The 22057-nt window shown below is 40.0% G+C and overlaps 1 non-coding gene across 1 annotated transcript; it reads left to right on the plus strand.

Moving 5' to 3' along the window:
• Positions 1-4351: 4351 nt before the first annotated feature.
• On the plus strand, positions 4352-4460 carry LOC136524962 (small nucleolar RNA R71). The gene has a single exon (XR_010776306.1). It is a non-coding gene; the product is annotated as a small nucleolar RNA R71 (small nucleolar RNA).
• Positions 4461-22057: the final 17597 nt, after the last annotated feature.

The raw sequence follows: 22057 nt of genomic DNA on the forward strand, positions 1-22057 counted from the left end.
CCAGAACGACGACTCCGGATTCGGTTGCTCCAACGGAAGACTTGGAAGGAAGTAGAGAAGAAAATAGCGAGCTCGTTCAAGTACCTTAGCAAGGCATGGGGTGGACGAGGGTAGCGCAGCACTCGACAAGGCGGACGACATTGGCGGCGCTAGGGCTATGGCACACGACGAGATGGAGACTTGCTCTAGGGCTCGAGATTGGAAGCGGCGCACGCTCGGGCGCGGACTTTATAAGGTGAGGCAACATGGGGAGCACGCCACCACAAGGGAGTAGCGAAGGTGGACTCAGGTGGTGATGTTGTCCATGTTGGACACGAGACAAAGGTAGTGGATACGCCTGATGAGCGGGCCTGATGCGTCAGTGGGTAGGAGGCGCGGCGACTACGGCATGCGAAGATGGGCTAGCGGCGAAGATGGGCTAGTGCTGATGCTGGGCTTCGGCCTGAGCGGGGCTTCGGTCCGAGATGGAAAGGCCACGAGCGCGGTAGTGGGTCGACCGGGGCTTCGGCCCGAGCGGGGAGAGAAAGCATGGCGCGACATCTGGCTAGGCCGGCGCGTTGCTTGCTTGGACCTACTTGCGGGAGCTGTTGGAGTGGGCCGCGGTGGAAAGAGGAAGGGAGCTGTGCTGACCGAGGTACCGGGCTGGTGCCAAGAGAAGAGAAGCGGGTTGCGGTTGAGAGTGGGCCAAAAACCAGAAAGGATGAGAGGGAGAGAAAGAATCTGTTTTCCTTTTTCTTTCAAGCATTTTCAAACTCATTTTCAAATATTTTTGAATTAGTTTGAAGTTTGGTTCAAACCACACAATGCAAAAATAATGTGCAGCGACATGAATGCACAAACATGTATATAGACCTTATATTTGTATTTTTTAATTAATAAAAATTATTACTTTTCTAAGTTTAAATGCTCACTAGGATACATAATTAAATCAATCGACCTATTTTAAAATATTGCATATTTTAGGGTGTTACACCTAGGTGGCCCTACCACATCCACTTGCTTCCTTAGTCCATGTTTGTCACCATTTTGGCCTTTTTTGCCATATTTCCTGCATACAAATAATTCTACAAGCACAAGTGGAACCAGGTGAAATTTAAACAAAATTCTACACATGTGATGATGATTTACATCACTTTATCATGGTATTGGGTGGAATGTTGATGGTCAAAATGGGTGTTAGTGACCGTCAACAAGCTCCCCCAAGCTACCCCTTTGCTATCCTTAGCAATGATGCAGGTTTAGCATGGAATAGGTGTTGGATCAGGAGTTTCTACTATGTAACGCCCTACAAAGACTTGTATACAAACTAATTCTATCTCTTGAGTTGAACATGTTAGCACTTAGAAATTTCACCATCAGTCTTCGCAATGTGGGACTTATAACCTTCACCTTGACACAAGCAATTGCAAGAATGTGTAGCTAGATAGATACTTTTTGCCTACTTTGGTTTAGCTCAAACTTCCTAGAGGATTTTAAATGATTTGAAAAAAAAAACTTGCCCAAGTTCCTCAGATGGTACACTCAAGTCACTCAATGGTGTTTGAAATCCTTACCAAGGCCTTGAATTTTTTCCTTAATTTCTATCCTAAAGCTTATGTGGAGCTCAATGGTAGGTGGTAAAAGCATAGCTTACTTGAATTGAATATAATGCTAAGTCAAACACTTGGATCACAAGGAGCAACAAATCATACAAATTGATCAAGATGTGCATGTGTATGGTAAATTTGGTGGAAGTGGTACTCCTTTGAGAAGTTTCCCTTCTCTAGCTTCTTTTTGAGAGGGCATGGCTACTTTCTTTTTGTCTCTTCTCTCTCTTTTTTTGAACACTAGAGCGTTTTGCTCTTTTATTCTCTCTCAATTTTTTTTCTGTAGCCCATGCCTCTCTTTTTATGTAAGATAGCATAGAGAGGTAACTTTGATTCTCATAGAGCACTAATGAATGGAAAGCATATGTGGTTGTGTATCCCCTGTGTAAGAATAGCATAGATAGGTGGGTGTATGTGATCTTGGTCAAAAGCATGAAAAGTTTCTCTTCTCAGTCAACAAGGCTTGAAAAAACTCAAAACAAACAAGCAACTTTTATGGTGGCTTTATCATATATGAATGGATGTTTATTTGGCTCTGGGTAGGAATATTTCACCATTGAGGAACTTCTAGCAAGAGAGTTTAGCATTTTGGAAAACAAAACTCCAGGTTGTTTTTACCATTCCTCAGATAGGTTCAAAGATTTAATCTAATCATGGCTACAACATATCTCAGAAAAAAGCCTATTCTTGGTTCTACCATTTGCAACCCACAAAAGCATTCAACTTAAGATGAACTCTAAGTTTATCATGCTCAAAACTTAAGAAGTATAAGGTTGTATAACAAGCTTTTGCAAAGTATCACAGAGCAACTATTTAGTATCTCCAAATAGAGCAGAGTTTCTCTCAAGATGAATTTAAAGGCACTCCTCTCTACATTCTATGATCATGGATATTGAAATTTAAAGCAAACATGAATGTAAAGAGAGGGTTTAAGATTTTCATACTAGAGCGGGGAGAGATATCTTCCCCAAGCTTGCCTTTTGCATAGGTTGGAATGTCTTCTGGCGGCTTTTTGATTCTTGTCTTTATTGTCTAACTAATACTACTATAATGCATAAATGACTAACTAACTAAACCTATAACTACTAGATAACTTATTCTGCAGGGATACTACTGAATATTTTTATTCATTATTATTAAATATTTTTTATATGTTGCTTTAAATGCAAATCTATCCTATTAGGCATTAGCTACTATAGATTTTATTTATTAACATAGAGTAGCTAAATGTACCTAACCAATCATGCAATGTAAAGTAAATTTATTGGAAATCTAAATGAGCTGCAACTAATAAAATGTGGTAAATAAATGCAAGAGATAGAAAACTTACCTTTTTGATGGGCTCAAGGTCATTCGTCTTTGGGCGGAGGTGTTTCCTCTTGTTCCACCTCAGAGGCCACGTCAGGATCAGGGGATGACAAGTTTGAGGACAGGTCTTTCTTTTTACGCCATCTCTTTCTATTCTTCTTCTTCTTGACAGGTTTCTTCGGTTCTTCTATCAGCTTTGGTTTCTTCATCTTGATTCTCTTCGGATGCTTCTCCTTTACCTATTTCTCATCAAAGAGGGGTTGTCCAGAGGCAAAAGCAAATATTTATTTTCTTCTAGCAAAGTGGAATTGGATTTGCCTAGAAGCCACATATATGCAAGCATTTGTAGTGTTAAGGAAGGGACGACCAAGGATTAAAGGTGTATCCTCAGCATTGCCCATGTCTAAGATCATAAAATCTGTAGGAATATAGGCACTCCTAACTTTGACTAATAAATCAATGGCTACTCCCTCAAGATAATAGGTGGATTGATCAGCTAATTGTAAGAAATCTAAGGTTGAAGCTAGGGGAGTTTAAAATAATCTATCATAAGTTTCCTTAGACATGATGTTAATAGTAGACCCTAGATCACAAATGGCATTACGAAAAGTGTGGAGGCCTATGGAGCAAGTAATGATGGGGTTCCTAGGATCACCTATCTTAATAGGAAATCCCCAACCATTCTCAGAGAAGTCATACCTTGCAGCAACAAGGTTGGCTGTGTCCAAGGTTCCTTTAGGTTTGCCAGGAATTCTATCTTTTTCATAGGATGGGATAGCAGTAGCAATTTGAGCTACTTGGGTTTCTATCATCTTATCAAAACTAAGTTGATTCTTTAAGATAGACAAAAATTCATCCAATTTAGCATTTATATTTTCCAACATCTTGTCATGAGCATTTAACTTTTTATTAATGCTATCAGTCATTCTACTATGACTATAAACAAGATCTTTCAAGAAAGCATAACTATTATTACCTTGATTATTCATACGAGGAGAAGAGTAATACTTGTTACCTCCCTGGTTGTTGGAACACTGATTCTAGCCTTGATGTTGTGGACAGAACCCATTGTCGGTGTTGACGAAGTTGAGGTCCTCTTGGGTTTTGGGCAGGAATTGCCCGAATGTCCAACATCTCCATAGACTTCGCAAGTCATGTGGGAATCCATGGCTTTGAGTGTCTCTTGGGCACTCACCTTCTCATAATGTTCTACTCGCGTCGTGAGTAGATCCATCTTACCTGCAAGCATATCCATTTCTTTAATTGAATGCATACCTCGTTTATGGGGTTGGAGTCGATCATCGCTCCATCCTTGGTTGGAAACCATGTTCTCGATCTACGTCTTAGCATCTGCAACACTTAGCGAAAAGAATGCACCACCAGTAGCAGCATCTAAATGGCTCCTATCTAATGGCACTAATCCATGGTAGAAGTTTTGTATCAAAAGGCAGTCTTTCATGCCATGGTGTGGGCATGCAGAGACATACTCTTGCATTTGTTCCCAAGCTTTGGGAATCGATTCATCTGCTCGTTGTTGAAAACTAGAGATTTTATTGCGCAGAGCATTAGTCTTTCCCATGGGGGAAAACCTTGACTAGGAAAGCATTGGAGCACTTGTACCAGGTGTCTATAGCATTGTAGTTAGAGTAAAACCATTGCTTAGCCTTTCCTAACAAAGAGAAGGGGAAAAGGCGAAGATGTATAGCCTCTTGGCTCACTCCCTTGATGGTGAAACTGCTACAAATATCAAAAAAATGTTGGAGGTGATCATTTCCATCCTCGTGGGCTTTCCCACAAAACGGACTAGCTTGAACCATCATAATTAGAGTAAAATAGTTAGAGTAAAACCATTGCTTAGCCTTTCCTAACAAAGAGAAGGGGAAAAGGCAAAGGTGTATAGCCTCTTGGCTCACTCCCGTAATGGTGAAACTGCTACAAATCTTGAAGAAATGTTGGAGGTGATCATTTGCATCCTCGTGGGCTTTCCCACAAAATGGACTAGCTTGAACCATCATAATTATCGCTGGCTTAAGCTCAAAGTTAGCGTCCCCATTGATAACATTGGGTCCGGTTGCTACATTAGCAGCCGAGGGTGTAGAAAAATCATGAATGGACTTGTCGCCCATGGTCATGGTGGGTAGTGATAGGATTTGAGGAAAAAAGGATAAACTACTTAGGATAACTAAAAACAACCTAGCTAACAAATCTAGCCTTATAAATTAGAGGCCAGTTGCCTTCCCTAGCAACGACGCTAGAAATGCTTGTTGATATTTCTTAATGACTGTTGGAGGATTCCGCAAGCACATAGAACTATCATGTAGCACTTCGCTCCGTGAGTACCAAGTGTCAAATTTATATTTTTCCCACAAGAAGGTGGAAGGCTAGAATTTATAATTGGACTAGGATTTGCTAAAGGAAGGCTAAAGTTGATCCTAGGTAGGTGAACAATAGTGAAGGATGAATGCAAATTGTAACACCTCGGGTGTTAGTCATGAGTTAAGCAGTGGATTTGGACTTAACTAGGCAATGTCAAGCAATGATCGTGATCTCTAGTCATAATTTTTAAGTGATGATGAAGGTGTTGAGGTCCAATCTATGAAATTGAGTCCCAACTTGAACTTCGACAACACACTTTGCTTACATGTGAACCCTGGTTAAGATTAGGCATGAGTCTTGTTAAACATGCTTATTTCATGAACATTACATCAATATGTATCCATCTTGACGAGTGGAAAAGTTTCATGAAGTTTGGAATCAAGAAGTCACGTGAAATGATAAGTTATAACCTTTCTTGAATTGCTTCATCAGGTGAATGGGAACATGGGATGTCAACCAAACCTTGCGACCTTGCTCAAACAACTCTAATTCAACTCATGAACAAAAGTCACGAAGGGTTCATGTTGAGCAAATGTCAAGAAAATGCTTCTAAGTGTGGGAATAGCTAAAATTGTCTTTTTCATGATATAGTGTTGACCTATGTTGACCAACTTTTTGGATTGCTTGCATGGAGTTGGACCTTAAATAAAAGCTGAAGTTTGAATGGAGTACAACAAACTATATTTCTGGACCAAGACCTGAGTCTACTCCTAAGTGGCTCAAATAGTGGCCTCAAGTTTGGATGCAGTGCTGTTTTTGCCTCATAAATCTTTCCAAGTCCCTGATCGGCAACAGCGAGTTGACATGTTGTGACATTTTTATCTTCCAAATTCATATGGTAGCTCAATTTAGTTCCTTAATATGAGTTGGAGTACACTATGTGGAGGACACAACAAAACAAGTCTCATCACTTTTGGAGCACGTTTAGACATTCAAAGCTAGTTCCAAAATCAACAAAGACTAATTATTTCTAGGAGTTAATTGAGCCTCGGTTTTAGTTTTGTGTAGCACACTTTGGAGCCTTATATCTTGCAACCCAAGATGATCCAAACCTTGATCCTTTAATGTAAGTTCTAGATTAGTTTGAGTACTACAAACATTGTTTTTGGACCAAGGGCCAGATCAGCTTGGAAATAAGTCAAATAGAGGCTCAAAAATTGAATGTGCTGCTGTTTTCAGCCCTAGAAAATATTCTAAGTCTGGAATTTCAATGGCAATGATGATTGGCATGCTGCGTTCTCCAAAATTTGTTAAGAAACTTGAGTTCAACCAAACATAAGAGTTGGAGCTAATTCCATGAAGAAGGAATAGGAAGAAGTTGGATCAAATTTGACCATGTTTTGACCAAGTAATTCGAGCTCAAGCAGAGCAAGGCTTAATCCTTGATTAGTCACTGATAGTGTTAACTTCAGGCTTAATTACCCGTTAATCTATTTCTCTAATGACTCGGTGCCCTTAATGAAAGTTGTAGAGCAGTTCATGGGCTTCAACTTTGCTTTTGGGCCTAAGGTCCAATTCGGCCGTAGCCAGCCCAAAACGGTGTCCCGCAGTGGCCACACCATCGCCCGCCACCTGTTCGATGAAATGTCAACGCGTCTGTCATGTAGGGGAGCGCACCCCACTATTGCTGCCACATGCACCTACTCCTCTAGAGTGGATGCTGAGCTCCTCCATGCCTCTAGGCCCTCGCTCTCCTTCCTAGGCGCTCGCTCTTGCCCTCCCTCGCTCTGCTCCACAACAAAGGCATAGACACCGCCATGGCCATCAGCCAAGCCTCAAGCTCCATGGCCATAGATCGCCTACGCTGCCCTAGCCACACTTGTGTCTGACCAGTGCCATGGCCACCATACTCCACTTCTCCATGTCATCGTAGAGCGTTGTAGTTGAGCCTACTTCGTTCGCCACTGCCGTCGGGCCGTCTACTCACACTGTCGGTGGGTCACGGACCACCAGCGACTAAGCTATGCCTCTGTAGGTGCGTGTACATGGGCCCAAGTGGGCCCTAGCACCACCATTCGCTGACCGCTGCCCCACCCCACCGTCCTCGGCCGTTGCCGGCTAAAACCGGCCAGTCCGACTGGTGCTCTACTTTGTTCTCGTGAGAAGAAGGCGAAGGACCTCGCGCAACAATAGAAACAAGTGTGCAGGGGGCTAAGTGCAAAGTCTATGACTTCATGTGAATAGTGCCTAGTAGGACCTTTTCGTTGGAATTTATTTTCATGGAAGTTCAGGGGCCTCGGTGCAAATGTGTTTTCCTTTATTCCTTTTATTTGGCTAAAACTTTGAAAAATCATAGTAAATCATAGAAAAATTGAAAAATAGCAAATGAAGACTTTTTGGAATCCTTATGAGTAGGTCTACGTAGTAGTCATAATATGATATGTGTTAGTAGAAAGTTTCTGATGTTTTTATTTATTCTTATAAAGTGCTTTTAGAAATCCTTATAAGTTTGTCAGATCATATCTCGAGGTAGGAATGTCCTAAAAATGTGATTCCTATTTTGTGAGTCTTGTTTTGGCATGTGTTGGCTATGAAAAATATTAAACATGTTGATTGATCACTGTTTTTATGATGTTTTGATTTAATCATGATTAATGGTTAATTCTAGTTTGCTTCGCTTGCTATCATCATATCTACTATTGTACTACTCCAAAACACCAAAAATTTTATTCTAGTATACTTATGGTATGTGTGAGCTCTAGTTAAATTTCCATAATTTTTGGTGCATTTATGGATGAGTTATGAATTTAACTTGATTAATGCTTGATAAACGATTTTAAATGGTTTATAAACAATTTATATATGCAAAAAATGTGAAATGTGGTTCCTTTACCCTTACATGGTGATATTGTGACATGAGGAACCATAATATGGCTATATGCTTATAGAAAATGATGATCTTTAGATTTATCTTGCTTTTACATGTTTTTTTGCAATAGCAATTTGTCTTTTTCATTGTAATTAAATTATGAAACCTGAGCATGTGAAATTTGTGCAGTAGCCATGTTTTGATAATATATACCACTCATAAAAATCTCCCCTAAACTAGTTGTTCTCATATATCACTAAAATTGTATATATGTTTATAAGGAGAAAGGATTAATAAAAGCATAATTGTAGATAAAGCTTGTAATTGTATTTGGTGGTGCTTTGAGTGATTGGTGTTCAATAAAGTATTGCTAAGTATGTTAGTGGTCGTTGAAGTTCTTGAATGGCTCATGTGTGTATGCTCTTTGTTAGCAAATCAAGTGAAACATCAAATTGTTATATTCTGAAATGGCTGCATGTGCATTTTCTGTTGTGATGAAAACTTCATGATGCAAATGATGCTTTCTGTGAATCTATTGAATACCAAAGTTGTAGATAAATTCCTTATATTTCTTATCCTAAAATTTCATGATTTTAGTCCTGCTAGTTTAGGAGGTATAGATTTTACAAGTTTGCTGTCAGCTTTTTCATGTGCTATGAATAGATCTGAATGATTGTATTGTTTGGCTTATTTAAACATAGAATCATGTATTGATGATAATAATAAAGTTATATGTAACTTAATAAGATTTCTAAAAAGTTAAGAATCATGTTTGTTGGATGATTAGAACTCCAGTTATGCATTTCTGAAGTTACTATCAGTTTTCTGTCCTTAGTTGTATAAGCTCTGCTTCATGATGTATTTGGACCTTGATATTTGTTTAATAAGCTTTTGGTGTTAATAACAAAGTTTTAGATAATTTTATTATATTTCCAGAAAGTCTAGGGTCACCCTTGTTGGATGCTTATAACTCTAGTTATGGTTGAAACAATGACTGTTGTGCTGCTGTCCAGATTTTTGCACATGTGTGCTCTTGTTTGGCTAAACTTGTTAGTTCATGATTGATAAATGCTTGCAATAGCTGAACTTAAATTAATGGGTATGTCATGCTCGATATGCTTGCCATATCGACCTATTGTGCTAGAATAGTGTTTAGTTAAATAACTCTAGGTGCCTAGGCCATGCATAATCTTGTGTTGTCTTGAACGCTTTTATGTGATGCATTCTTATTACCATCCTTCACATTCATGCACTTGCATTGATGCATCTCATTTAGGTATGCTAGATGAACCACTGCAAGAGCTGAAGGATGTGATGTTGGAGCCGAATCCGAAGACTGGTGTATAGTTTTCCTATCCTAAAGCTGCAAGGACTAAGCAAGTGCTAGGACCGAAAATGTCACCAGGATGGTGCGAGCTAACTGAACTGACTTGTGTCAGATCCCTAGGCAAGCCCAGGAGCATTCTAAGCCTTCTATATTTTCTAAATATCAACTTGAGTCCTTTTATGTTGATGCATTAAGTACTAGGGGTTGATTGGAACCACTTGCTGCATATACTTTCCTTGTCTAGACAAATATATCTTGAGTCCTATGTAGGTCTAGGATCGAATATATGCTTAGCCATGCTTAGTTTGGTAGAAGTCAGGTGATTTCCTATCACCTATAAGATATAGGTAGATATCTGGTCACGGTTGGCTATAATTGCTATCGTGGAATTAACCATGTGTTGATGAATAAAACGAGACCGGGTGGGATTATGATAGAGAAGCAACAAGGCATGGAGGTCTTGGTGCCTATTTATCCCCAGTCTATGTCGGTTAAGGACCGATTTCGCTGTACTTCCTCATGTCATGTTGAACTGCATGCCTATCACTTAGTTGGCTAGATAAGTCGTTCCAACCATGAAGCCGAGTAGCTCAACTCAGGCCGGGACCCTGATAAGTGAAAGTACGCACACTGGAGGAAGTAAGAATGTGTGAGGAGCCAGTGGCATGAGTCCAAGGGTGGGCCGAGCCTGAACTTCCTGTAGACTGGTAGTATCCCTGAGGGTGCTAGCGCTGATCGGACCCACGACTATACCGAAATTGTACCAAAGGTGACCTAAGACTACCTTGGTGCAGGTATGTCTGGGTTTATCCCACCATATTGCAGGTGAAGTTCTTCGGCCTACTAAAGATGGTGGCTAACCGCGGTGGGCTCAGCTGACTCTATATAGTGTTCTTATCTATATGCTTTTGTCTGACGATGTCCCATATGCTCAGCAATGTACTTGGAACTTATATTATTGTAATCAGTTTTGTAGCACCTAGTTTTAAGAACAAAACTAGATACGCACCATTTGTGAGCCCAGGAAGTCAAATCTCACATATATCTACAAATAAAGGTAATATCAAAAGACAATGCTTAAATACATAACGTATTAGTATAAAGATTATAACCTCAGAGTATAGACAGCGGAAAGACAACTCCGATCTTTAGGTGAAGACTCCAAATCCATAGGGACAACTGACTGGTTGATCACAAGCCTAATTCCTCTGAACTCTAGCAATCTGGTACCCATTCGAGATTTTTCCAAAGTATTGAAAAATAAAGCAAGCATAAGTACATGTTGTACTCAACAAATATAACATGGGGTTCATGAGGCTCAAAAGGCTAACACTGGCTTACCGCGATTAGCTTTTAATGAGTCATGATTTTAGCAATTGAGTAGCAACAAGTGTATCACAAGCCCATAAACACATGATCTGGTAAACATGAATAATGAATAGCATAAACAGCAATCATTAATGAGCATCTTCATCATCATTAACCATTAGTGATCATCTATTCCATAAGGGTTCCAAGGCTGCTCGTGATCATGAGCACGGTTGATATATCAGTTTTACACTCTGCAGAGGTTGTACACTTTCACTATGAGTCATGATTTACCCTTTCACCCGAGGTAGCTAATCTCTTGACCCACTTCCAAGGAAGGTCGGCAGGGTTCACTATAAATCCTTTCAAAGGTTCGTCTAACAAGTTAGGGCCATTAGATTCACTTGGCAAACAGATGTAGAGCCCCCTTCTCGATGGCACAATGACACACAGCCTATACTCAAGGGGACAGAGGCCACACTATACCCTGATTCGTCAAGCCATTCTTACACCAATAAAGGTAACCACTAAAAGCTAGAAAAGGTCCTCATACTGAGCTAAAGCCAGAGCCATGTAGCCCTCACAGCTGTACTGTAAGTCTCGGATGATCACTTACAGATAAGTCCTTAGGGAGAGAATCTAGAGCACCATAAAAATAGCCCAATGCTCTAGCCCCCTTGTTCCATGTTGCTAAAAAGCATCTTTTAATGTTTATTGCATATTCCATTAGTCAAGTTACAAGATCATGGTCTTTAATTGAGCACTAGCATCATACTACCCAATGCAATAACCTAAAGGTATGAAGGTACAGGGTAACAAAGTACTAGGAAATCCTTAGTGGCAGTCAAGGTAGACACATGCAGTATGAATTAAGTGATTAAAGGTGAATAGGACAACAAGAAAGATCCCATGCTATACTTGCCTTAAACACCGATCCTTCGATAAGCTTTAATCTTCAACGTTCTTCTTCCTTTTCTTCTTGATCACCACATATATGTCATCGACTGGATGAAATCATAAAGCACCACACAAGCATCCATACAATCATACATGAAGCAAACAATAGATCTAAATTAGAATAGTACACCAAACATAAAATCAAGATGATAAGTTTGTAAAACGAATCTACATCTCGCTACAAACATACAGACGCGAAAAGCACTCTAATCAGAGCCACGGTGAAAAAGATACATCTACCGAAAGATGTGCTCATAGGAGAAAATATAAAACTATTAGCTTTAGGTGTTTTAATTATATAAAAACATGTATAAGATATTTATAGAGATTATAATTTAAGTCAAATTTAGATTTGAATTATAAATCTAAAGTGAAATGAATCATATTTTATTTATAAAATCCAGTTACATAATTGTTAATCAAGATATGATTCGAACCATGAAATTTCAGAAATAGTAACATGATAAGCACTGTTACTAACGCATAGGTCTTGACGCTATGAATCTAACGCAACTTGAAAGGACTAAAACATATTTAAGACGCAGAAGATATGATTTAAACAAGATTTCCTTTAATAAAATAATAGATTAAATCTAATCATGAATTTTAAAAGTTGAAAACACATCTAACAGTAGCATGAACATGTAGATTATGAAATTACGAACCTAACGCAAGTTGAACAGGGTCAAATCGGAGTTAAAACGGAGGAGTTATGGCTAAAACAAAATCAGTGGCAATTCTATAAATAAGTGAAAGCGTATTTTAGATCTAAACCGAAGATACTACACTTTCAAAACAAGAAAACGAAGTCAAGGAAAGGCGCTAAGGTCTGTGGGTTCGAAATTAGAAAAGTAAAGGGGCTCTTTAGCAAAATCTCCTACGAAACGGTACCTTCTAATCAGAGCCACAAATCTTAAGATGGACTGGCCGAAAACAAAAGCAAGGGAGAGAGAGAGAGCTGGCCACCGATGTGAATAGGGACGGCGGCACACGCGATTCGGTGGCTCGGTTTCGACGGTGAAGTCGCACAAGGTACTAAGAGCGGAGAGAGCGAGGGGAAGACAACTTCAAAAGGTTTCTTACCTCCATACGTAGCTCGGTAGTGGCTTATGTCAGAGTTGAAGCTGCTGGAGGCGACTCAGCGGCAGTCAAGGTCCACGCTGGCGGAATCCGGTCGGCAGCGCTGGGCTAGCTCGAGGCAAACCGGTGCGAGATAGGGCACGAGGTAGGTAGCGGCAGGCATGGGCATCCACTATTTATGGCCCTGGAGCCTTGGGAGGCACGACAAGCGGAGGGAGCCATGGGCGCGGTAGACTCGGACGGCGGTGGTGGAGTCCACGTCGGTCACGAGGTAGGAGGAGGATCTGACGAACGGGGTCCACCGGTCAGTCGGTGGTAGCGGAAGAAAAGGCGCGCTGGTGACTGGACCACGGAGCGGGTTGCTTCAGAGCGAGCGGCGTGGGAACTAGGCCGTCCGGGGCTAGAACAGGCCACGTAGAGGAAAAAGAAGAAAGGGCCGGAGGGAGGGGAAGGAGCGGCCGGGGTGGGCTGCCGAACTAGGCCAAAGCATGAGGCTAGGCTGCGGGAACAGAGGAAAGGCCAGGCTGGCATGGAGCCTGGGCTGAAAAAGAAAGAGGGAGGATGAGTTTTCCTTTTCCATTTGTTTTCCTATTTCATTTTCAAAACCAAATTCAAATCTAAGTTAAATCAAATTTAAATAGAGTTTTGAATTTACTTTCCAATCTAAAATAAAAATGGAAAATTTTAGTAGGCTTTCAAAAATAAAGTTTATAACTTTTTAAATTCTTTTATTTTCAAATTTTATTTTCCATTCTATTCTTTTGTTTCATAGCCATTTTAAATTCCTTTTCAAAAGCAATTCAAACCATTTTGAATTTTTAAATCAAAACCGCTCAACCAAATAAATCAAATGCATCAACATGTATGCACATCCATGTTTCTAAACCTTATATTAAATTTTAATTTCATGAAAATTTTTATTTCCTATGTTCTAATGAACACAAAATTCCAAATTTAATCATTTTAGCTCTATTTCCAAAAGAGGCAAATTTTATGGTGTTACAATTCTACCCCCCTTAAGATGAATCTCGTCCTCAAGATTCGAACGACGTCGACTAGGAGATAGAGATACTTCATCTTTAGATTCTTCTTTACTTCCTCGTGAAGTTCCATCGTCTTGATAAGGATTCCACTTCCAACAAAGACTGATGAATCACTTGGTCAGAAGGAGAATCTACCACCAATCTTCAAAACATTAATGTTTCTAGGCTAGGTTGCTCGATCTGGGAATACAACTCTTAATCCTTGGTGTCACCCGAACCTTCTTAGCACAATTCTCCATTGCTAAGGGCATCGGCCATGACTTTTGCTTCTCCAAGTGATAGCACTTTTCCAAGTCATAATCAATTTCAATCCAACGAGGATATCACAAGCTCAAGTCCCACTTAGTGAAGATGTCCTGTAGATTCTTGTGATCCTCCTATATGTCATTTTTTTCTTCCAAGAAGATATTACTTTCATGCTTCACAATGGATAACTTCAGATAACTTGTTAGGTAGTTCAACTCACGCTTCCTTAGTAGACTTAATGAACAAGCCACTACTTTTCTTCTCATATAAGGACACATTCCACACCTTGACATGGTGCATCCTAGTGGATATAAAGCTCTTGTCCCTGATCTGATAAAGCTAACACATAGGTTTTACTTCAACCTCTTCTTGGACTCCTTCAAACATCTGCCTGAGGTCTCCCGATCCAAGCTAACTTGAAAACTTCTCCGATAGCTCTACCAAAATCTTGATGATCTTAGTTAAACCTCCCTTGAACCTTTAATCAAACTTCTTTGAGACTCTGAGTTTCTCTCACATCTTTGGGTACCACCACGCTTCTGCTGCACAAACTAGAACGTAGGATACTTCACCTTACAAATTCTTCAACTTGGCTACCCCTTAAGAAAAGATAAACTAGGGGACACAAGAAGGGTAGCTTGCATCTTCTTCTTGATGATCTAACTAGTATCACGATGTCCTGACATCCCAATGAGACTCTTGTGTATGGGCAAGAACAAGAAATCTAGAATTCCTCACTAGTAAAAAAACAGCAGCATCGTAAAACGGCTGTAACTCTCATTCTGTTAATCCAATGAAGTTGTAGATTATACCGTTGGAAATCTTATAAAATTATCCACAACTTCCTTATAGAACACTTTTCCAAATTCTGTAGTTAACTTGGTCGAAAACAGTGCACAACAGAAACTACTCCAGATTCCAAACAGCATAGATGCATTGCCTTGTGATTTTCAGTATCTCCGTAACCAAAATAGCTATAAGGCTGATTCTTTCGCTCAGAGAAAGATATCGAAGTCTACTATTGTCCAGAATTTTTCCATGATTTTTTATCATCCAAAATCAGAGATATAAGGCAAAGAGTGCAGGCTGCTCCGAAAAGATAGTATAGAGAGAATAGAGGAAAATCATAACCCAACTATTTATTTCACTAATCATTATACCTTAGGCCTATAAACTAAATGAAATTGTGGGAACACCCAACAAGATCATTACAATCATTACAAAGATGCAAAATCATCATAAGCATAATAACAATTCAACAAGCAATAAAGGTGCACAACTCAATCATTGACTCAACTTGCGATACTATCGTCCTCATTGTACTAGGGGTAACAATCCTAAGACTTATCTTTAGATTTCGCAAGAAGGTGATGAGGGATAGTTCTAAAAGCATATCAAATCAAGGAGTGAAGATGAGAACAAAGACTTCAAAATAAGCACCAAGGTAGAGATGAATAGCAAGGGTAGAGATATAGTAGAGAAGAAAATATCAAGGTTCATAGAGCAAGGGTTTTTGTAGCAGCTTATAAACCTTAAAATGACCAGTTCCTACTAGGCTTGCATCCTACAGTCAGCATTGCTCTGATACCACTTTGTAGCACCCGGTTTTAAGAACAAAATCAGATACGCACCATATGTGAGCCCAGGAAGTCAAATCTCACATATAGCTACAAATAAAGGTAATATCAAAAGACAATGCTTAAATACATAACGTATTAGTATAAAGATTATAACCTCAGAGTATAGATGGCGGAAAGATGACTTCGATCTTCAGGTGAAGACTCCTAAATCCACTAGGGACAACTGACTGGTTGATCACAAGCCTAATTCCTCATGAACTCTAGCAATCTGGTACCCATCCGGGATTTTTCCAAAGTATTGAAAAGTAAAGCAAGCGTAAGTACATGTTGTACTCAACAAATATAACATGGTGTTCATGAGGCTCAAAAGGCTGACACTGGCTTACCGTGATTAGCTTTAAATGAGTCATGATTTTAGCAATTGAGTAGCAACAAGTGTATCACAAGCCCATAAACACATGATCAGGTAACACATGAATAATGAATAGCATAAACAGTAATCATTAATGAGCATCTTCATCATCATTAACCATTAGTGATCATCTATTCTATAAGGGTTCTAAGGCCGCTCAGTGATCGTGAGCACGGCTGATATACCAGTTTTACACTCTGCAGAGGTTGTATACTTTCACTATGAGTCGTGATTTACCCTTTCGCCCGAGGTAGCTAATCTCTTGACCCACTTCCAAGGAAGGTCGGTAGGGTTCACTATGAAGCCTTTCAAAGGTTCAGTCTAACAAGTTAGGGCCATTAGATTCACTTGGCAAACAGATGTAGAGCCCCCCTTCCTCGATGGCACAATGACATGTAGCCTATACTCAAGGGGACAGAGGCCGCACTATACCTGATTCGTCAAGCCATTCTTACACTAATAAAGGTAACCACTAACAAGCTAGAAAAGGTCCTCATACTGAGCTAAAGCCAGAGCCATGTAGCCCTCACAGCTGTACTGTAAGTCCCGGATGATCACTTATAGATAAGTCCTTAGGGAGAGGAATCTAGAGCACCATAAAAATAGCCCAATGCTCTAGCCCCCTTGTTCCATGTTGCTAAAAAAGCATCTTTTAATGTTTATTGCATATTCCATTAGTCAAGTTACAAGATCATGGTCTTTAATTGAGCACTAGCATCATACTACCCAATGCAATAACCCTAAAGGTATGAAGGTACAGGGTAACAAAGTACTAGGAAATCCTTAGTGGCAGTCAAGGTAGGACACATGCAGTATGAATTAAGTGATTAAAGGTGAATAGGACAACAAGGAAGATCCCATGCTATACTTGCCTTAAACACCGATCCTTCGATAAGCTTTAATCTTCAACGTTCTTCTTCCTTTTCTTCTTGATCACCACGTATATGTCATCGACTGGACGAAATCATAAAGCACCACACAAGCATCCATACAATCATACATGAAGCAAACAATAGATCTAAATTAGAATAGTACACCAAACATAAAATCAAGATGATAAGTTTGTAAAACGAATCTACGTCTCGCTACAAACATACAGACGCGAAAAGCACTCTAATCAGGAGCCACAGTGAAAAAGATACATCTACCGAAAGATGTGCTCATAGGAGAAAATATAAAACTATTAGCTTTAGGTGTTTTAATTATATAAAAACATGTATAAGATATTTATAGAGATTATAATTTAAGTCAAATTTAGATTTGAATTATAAATCTAAAGTGAAATGAATCATATTTTATTTATAAAATCCAGTTACATAATTGTTAATCAAGATATGATTTAAACCATGTAATTTCAGAAATAGTAACATGATAAGCACTGTTACTAACTGCATAGGTCTTGACTGCTATGAATCTAACGCAACTTGAAAGGACTAAAACGATATTTAAGACGCAGAAGATATGATTTAAACAAGATTTCCTTTAATAAAATAATAGATTAAATCTAATCATGAATTTTAAAAGTTGAAAACACATCTAACAATAGCATGAACATGTAGATTATGAAATTATGAACCGAACACAAGTTGAACGGGTCAAATCGGAGTTAAAATGGAGAAGTTATGGCTAAAACAAAATCAGTGGCAATTCTGTAAATAAGTGAAAGCATATTTTGGATCTAAACCGAAGATACTATGCTTTCAAAACAAGAAAACGAAGTCAAGGAAAGGCGCTATGGTCTGCGGGTTCGAAATCAGAAAAGTAAAGGGGCTCTTTAGCAAAATATCCTGTGAAACTGGTACCTTCTAATCAAAGCCACAGATCTCAAGATGGACGGCCGAAAACAAAAGCAAGGGAGAGAGAGAGAGCTAGCCACCGATGTGAACAGGGACGGCGGCACACGCGATTTGGTTGCTCAGTTTCGTCGATGAAGTCGCGCAAGGTACTAAGAGTGGGAGAGCGAAGGGGAAGACAACTTCAAAAGGTTTCTTACCTCCATACGTAGCTCGGTAGTGGCTTATGTCGGAGTTGAAGCTTTGGAGGCGACTCGGCGGCGTCAAGCTCCACGCGGTGGAATCCGGTCGGCGGCGCTGGGCTAGCTTGAGGCGAACCAGTGCGAGATAGGGCGCGGTGTAGGTAGCGGCGGGCACGGGCATCTGCTATTTATGGCCCTAGAGCCTTGGGAGGCACAGCAAACGGAGGGAGCCATGGGCAGGGTAGACTCGGACGGCGGTGGTGGAATCCGCGTTGGTCACAAGGTAGGAGGAGGATCTGACGAACAGGGCCCACCAGTCAGTCGGCGATAGAGAAAGAGAAGGCATGCTGGTGGCTAGGCCACAGAGCGGGCTGCTTCAGAGGGAGCGGCGCAGGAACTGGGCCGTCCGGGGCTAGAACAGGGCCACGTGGAGGAAAAAGAAGAAAGGACCGGAGGGAGGGGAAGGAGCAGGCCGAGGTGGGCTGCCGAACTAGGCCAAAGCATGAGGCTAGGCTGCAGGAATAGAGGAAAGGCCGGGCTGGCATGGAGCCTGGGCTGAAAAAGAAAGAGGGAGGATGAGTTTTCCTTTTCCATTTATCTTCCTATTTCATTTTCAAAACCAAATTCAAATCTAAGTTAAATCTAATTCAAATAGAGTTTTGAATTTACTTTCCAATCTAAAATAAAAATGGAAAATTTTAGTAGGCTTTCAAAAATAAAGTTGATAACTTTTCAAATTCTTTATTTCAATTTATTTCCATTCTTTTCTTTTGTTTCATAGCCATTTTTAATTCCTTTTCAAAAGCAATTCAAACCATTTTGAATTTTTAAATCAAAACCGCTCAACCAAATAAATCAAATGCGTCGACATGTATGCACATCCATGTTTCTAAACCTTATATTAAATTTTAATTTCATGAAAAAAAATTTCCTATGTTTTAATGAACACAAAATTCCAAATTTAATCATTTTAGCTCTATTTCCAAAAGAGGCAAATTTTAGGGTGTTACAAGTTCAAAGCTATGTTGTTTTCACTAATCGGTTTTGAAACCCAAACTTGTATTATTATTTGTGAACTCATTGTAAACATTATTTAAGCTATAAACTTACTACTTCGATCCGAGCTCCAATGAAATGAGATCAAAGTACCCTAACCAGACGGTGGAACCTGGTACTAATGAAAGACTTCTAATTATAAGATAACCTATGCTACTAATGCCAAACAACAAGCACCTAAGCTCACTAATGATGTACACTAATGACTAAGTGCTTAAAGTAAAGCAAAGCAATAATTCTAGAATAAAGTACCTACACAAATACTGAATAAAGTAAATGCTACAATGAAAGAATTACAAAGGAGTTATACTAGACCCAGAAGACTCTTCCAGACTCTGAGAGCAGCTCCGCTCTTGCTCCACTCCACTACTAGACTTCTACTCTATAGCTAAGCTAAGCTAGAAAGCTAAGAGAAGCTTGGAGAGCATGGAAATGAATGGGGCATCCTTCCACCGAGCTCCACACCCTCGATTTATAGTGTAGAGAGGCATAGGGGGTATTTGTAGGCAGTGGCTAGGTCGATGGAGGACCTAGGGTGCTGGGCGATGCTTGGAGGTGTCGGCTAGTCCTAGGATGCACCGCCATTACATCAGTAGCGCTATGGTTGCTCCTCCAAGTCGGTTGTAAAGCCATCACGTGGTGAAACTTGTCTGGTAAGTTGAATGGTGAGGCTCCAAGTCTATGACAATGGGCCCATGGATCCATGGCCATCTTCATCATGACCATTGGTCAGAACTGACTTGAATAAACGCTTGGTACTGCTTCTTGGAGGAGCTCCCACTGGATCGGTGATGTGGCAAAGTGCCAAGTTAGCATTTGGTGGGGCTAGGGCAGCACCTAGGTGGCATTAGTCCTATGGGCCCAGGTGGCCCTGACATGTCCACTTGCTTCCTTGGTCCATGTTTGTCACCATTTTGGCCTATTTTTGCCATATTTCCTGCATATAAATAATTCTACAAGCACAAGTGGAACTATGTCACAGAACCGACCAATTTATAAGAGTACAAGTACAATGGTAGCCCACAAGTGGTCGCACTGTCATACTTGAACCCATATAAACCCTGGTAGTCCGTCGAGTACCACGACGGGTCTCGATAAACGATTTACAACAACCAAGATAGTACATGATTGAACATACATGTCACATATTACATAAAGTTCACAGATACATTTCCATCATCAGAGTATGAAACAAAGTTATTACAAACCAAGTTTAATGGATAAAAGCGGAAGCAAATTAAGTTTGGAAATAGCACTTGCTAATATAGTTTAATACAGTGCCAAGATAGGATCACAATCCACAAAAGCATGTAGAAGGATTAAATAAGAAGCCTACCCAAGGCTTACTCCTCATCCACAACGGGATAGAAGCAACTCTTGCAATAACCATGATACATAGTTCCATTTGCAATAATGGGAAATAAAACCCTGAGTACGAGAAGGTACTTAGCTAGACTTACCCATCATAAACCAGAAATAAAATGACTCCAAGGATCATGCAAGGCTGTATAAGTGGAGATAGCTTGACAACATTTTGCATTAAAAGTGAATTAACTCAGTTATACAATTATGATTCTAGTATCAATTTAATTATAACTATCCATCTCTAAATTAGTAACTAACCTATGCCAAACATGTGGTATATCATTTTAAAAGCATACAATAGTAACCATAGCAGGTATTGTAATTCCATATTCATTCGAACCATCATGTTCCATAACATAGTTACTACTGATGCTGGAGCTAGCCAAGTTTCTCGCTATCCGGGAGAGATGGTGATTCAAATCGATTTCAACCAGCTGGGAATTTATTCCTAACACAAACCTAGGCAGACCAGATCATTAGTCGCCTTAGGTCACCTTTGGTACAACTCAGGTCCACATTTCGTGGGTTCGTACCGCGCCACACAATCAGGGGACACCAAATGCCAGGACGTTCAGGCCTAGCCTGCCCTTGGGCTCAGTCTAGCTCCCTGCAAGGAATGCACAATAGAACGGGGCCTGATCTGAGTTGAGCTACTCGGCTTCAGTGGTTGGAACAAGTTATCCTGGCCAGCTAAGTGATAGGCATGCAGTTCAATCTTGTTAGAAGTTCCAACAACGGTATGGTCCTTGATCAGCACAGACGGAATCACATGAGTCAACCTACACATAGACTCCGCCCTAGCCTCGATTTACTTTCACCCCATGGTTCTTTTCCACGATAGCAAATATAGCCAACCATGCTTCGATATCCACCTATATCTCGCAGGTGACAGGAAAGCACCCGACTTCTACCAGTCTAAGCATGGCTAAGCATATATTCGATCCTAGACCTATATAGGGTTAAAGGTAGTATTCTAGATGAGGAATTTATATGCATCAAGTGGTTTCAATCAACTCTTATAACCTAATGCATCAATCATAAGAACTTGAGTAATATTTTGTAAAATACTAGGAGACTTAGAATGCTCCAGGGCTTGCCTTTCAGAAAGGAAGTGGGGCAGTGATCAGGGCACTCTAGAAGCTCTTCTGGGTTCTGCTCCTCGCCTTCAGGAGCTGTGGCTTGAGGATTCTCCTACTGGTCCCCTTCCTCTCCTTCGTCGAAACTCCAAGCAACGTTATCTCCTCCGACGATCCTAGATGCATGAATATGGCATTAGATATTGCGAATGCATATATGTTGACAAGTATAGTCAGATGATACATGATGAATGCATTCTTATAAGTATTCTTAATTGAATGTTGTTTAAGGAATAACAAGTGTATCATGTTTTACTGAGTATGTGCATATCTCTTCTTAATTACTAAATCAAACACTTCACAATTCATGTACTACACCACCAAACATTAGCTAATTGTTTTACTAATAACTGGAGTTCTACTTATCTAAATGCTATGATATTGGACTTCCTAGAAAGCTTATAAAATTGTCTACAACTCTTATTTAATCACCAAAAGCTAATTCACAATTTATCTTAACCCAAAACAGACAATCAATCCAGTGCCTGTTCAG

This window comes from Miscanthus floridulus, chromosome 18 (assembly GCF_019320115.1).
Source record: "Miscanthus floridulus cultivar M001 chromosome 18, ASM1932011v1, whole genome shotgun sequence".
Taxonomy (NCBI): Eukaryota; Viridiplantae; Streptophyta; class Magnoliopsida; order Poales; family Poaceae; genus Miscanthus; species Miscanthus floridulus.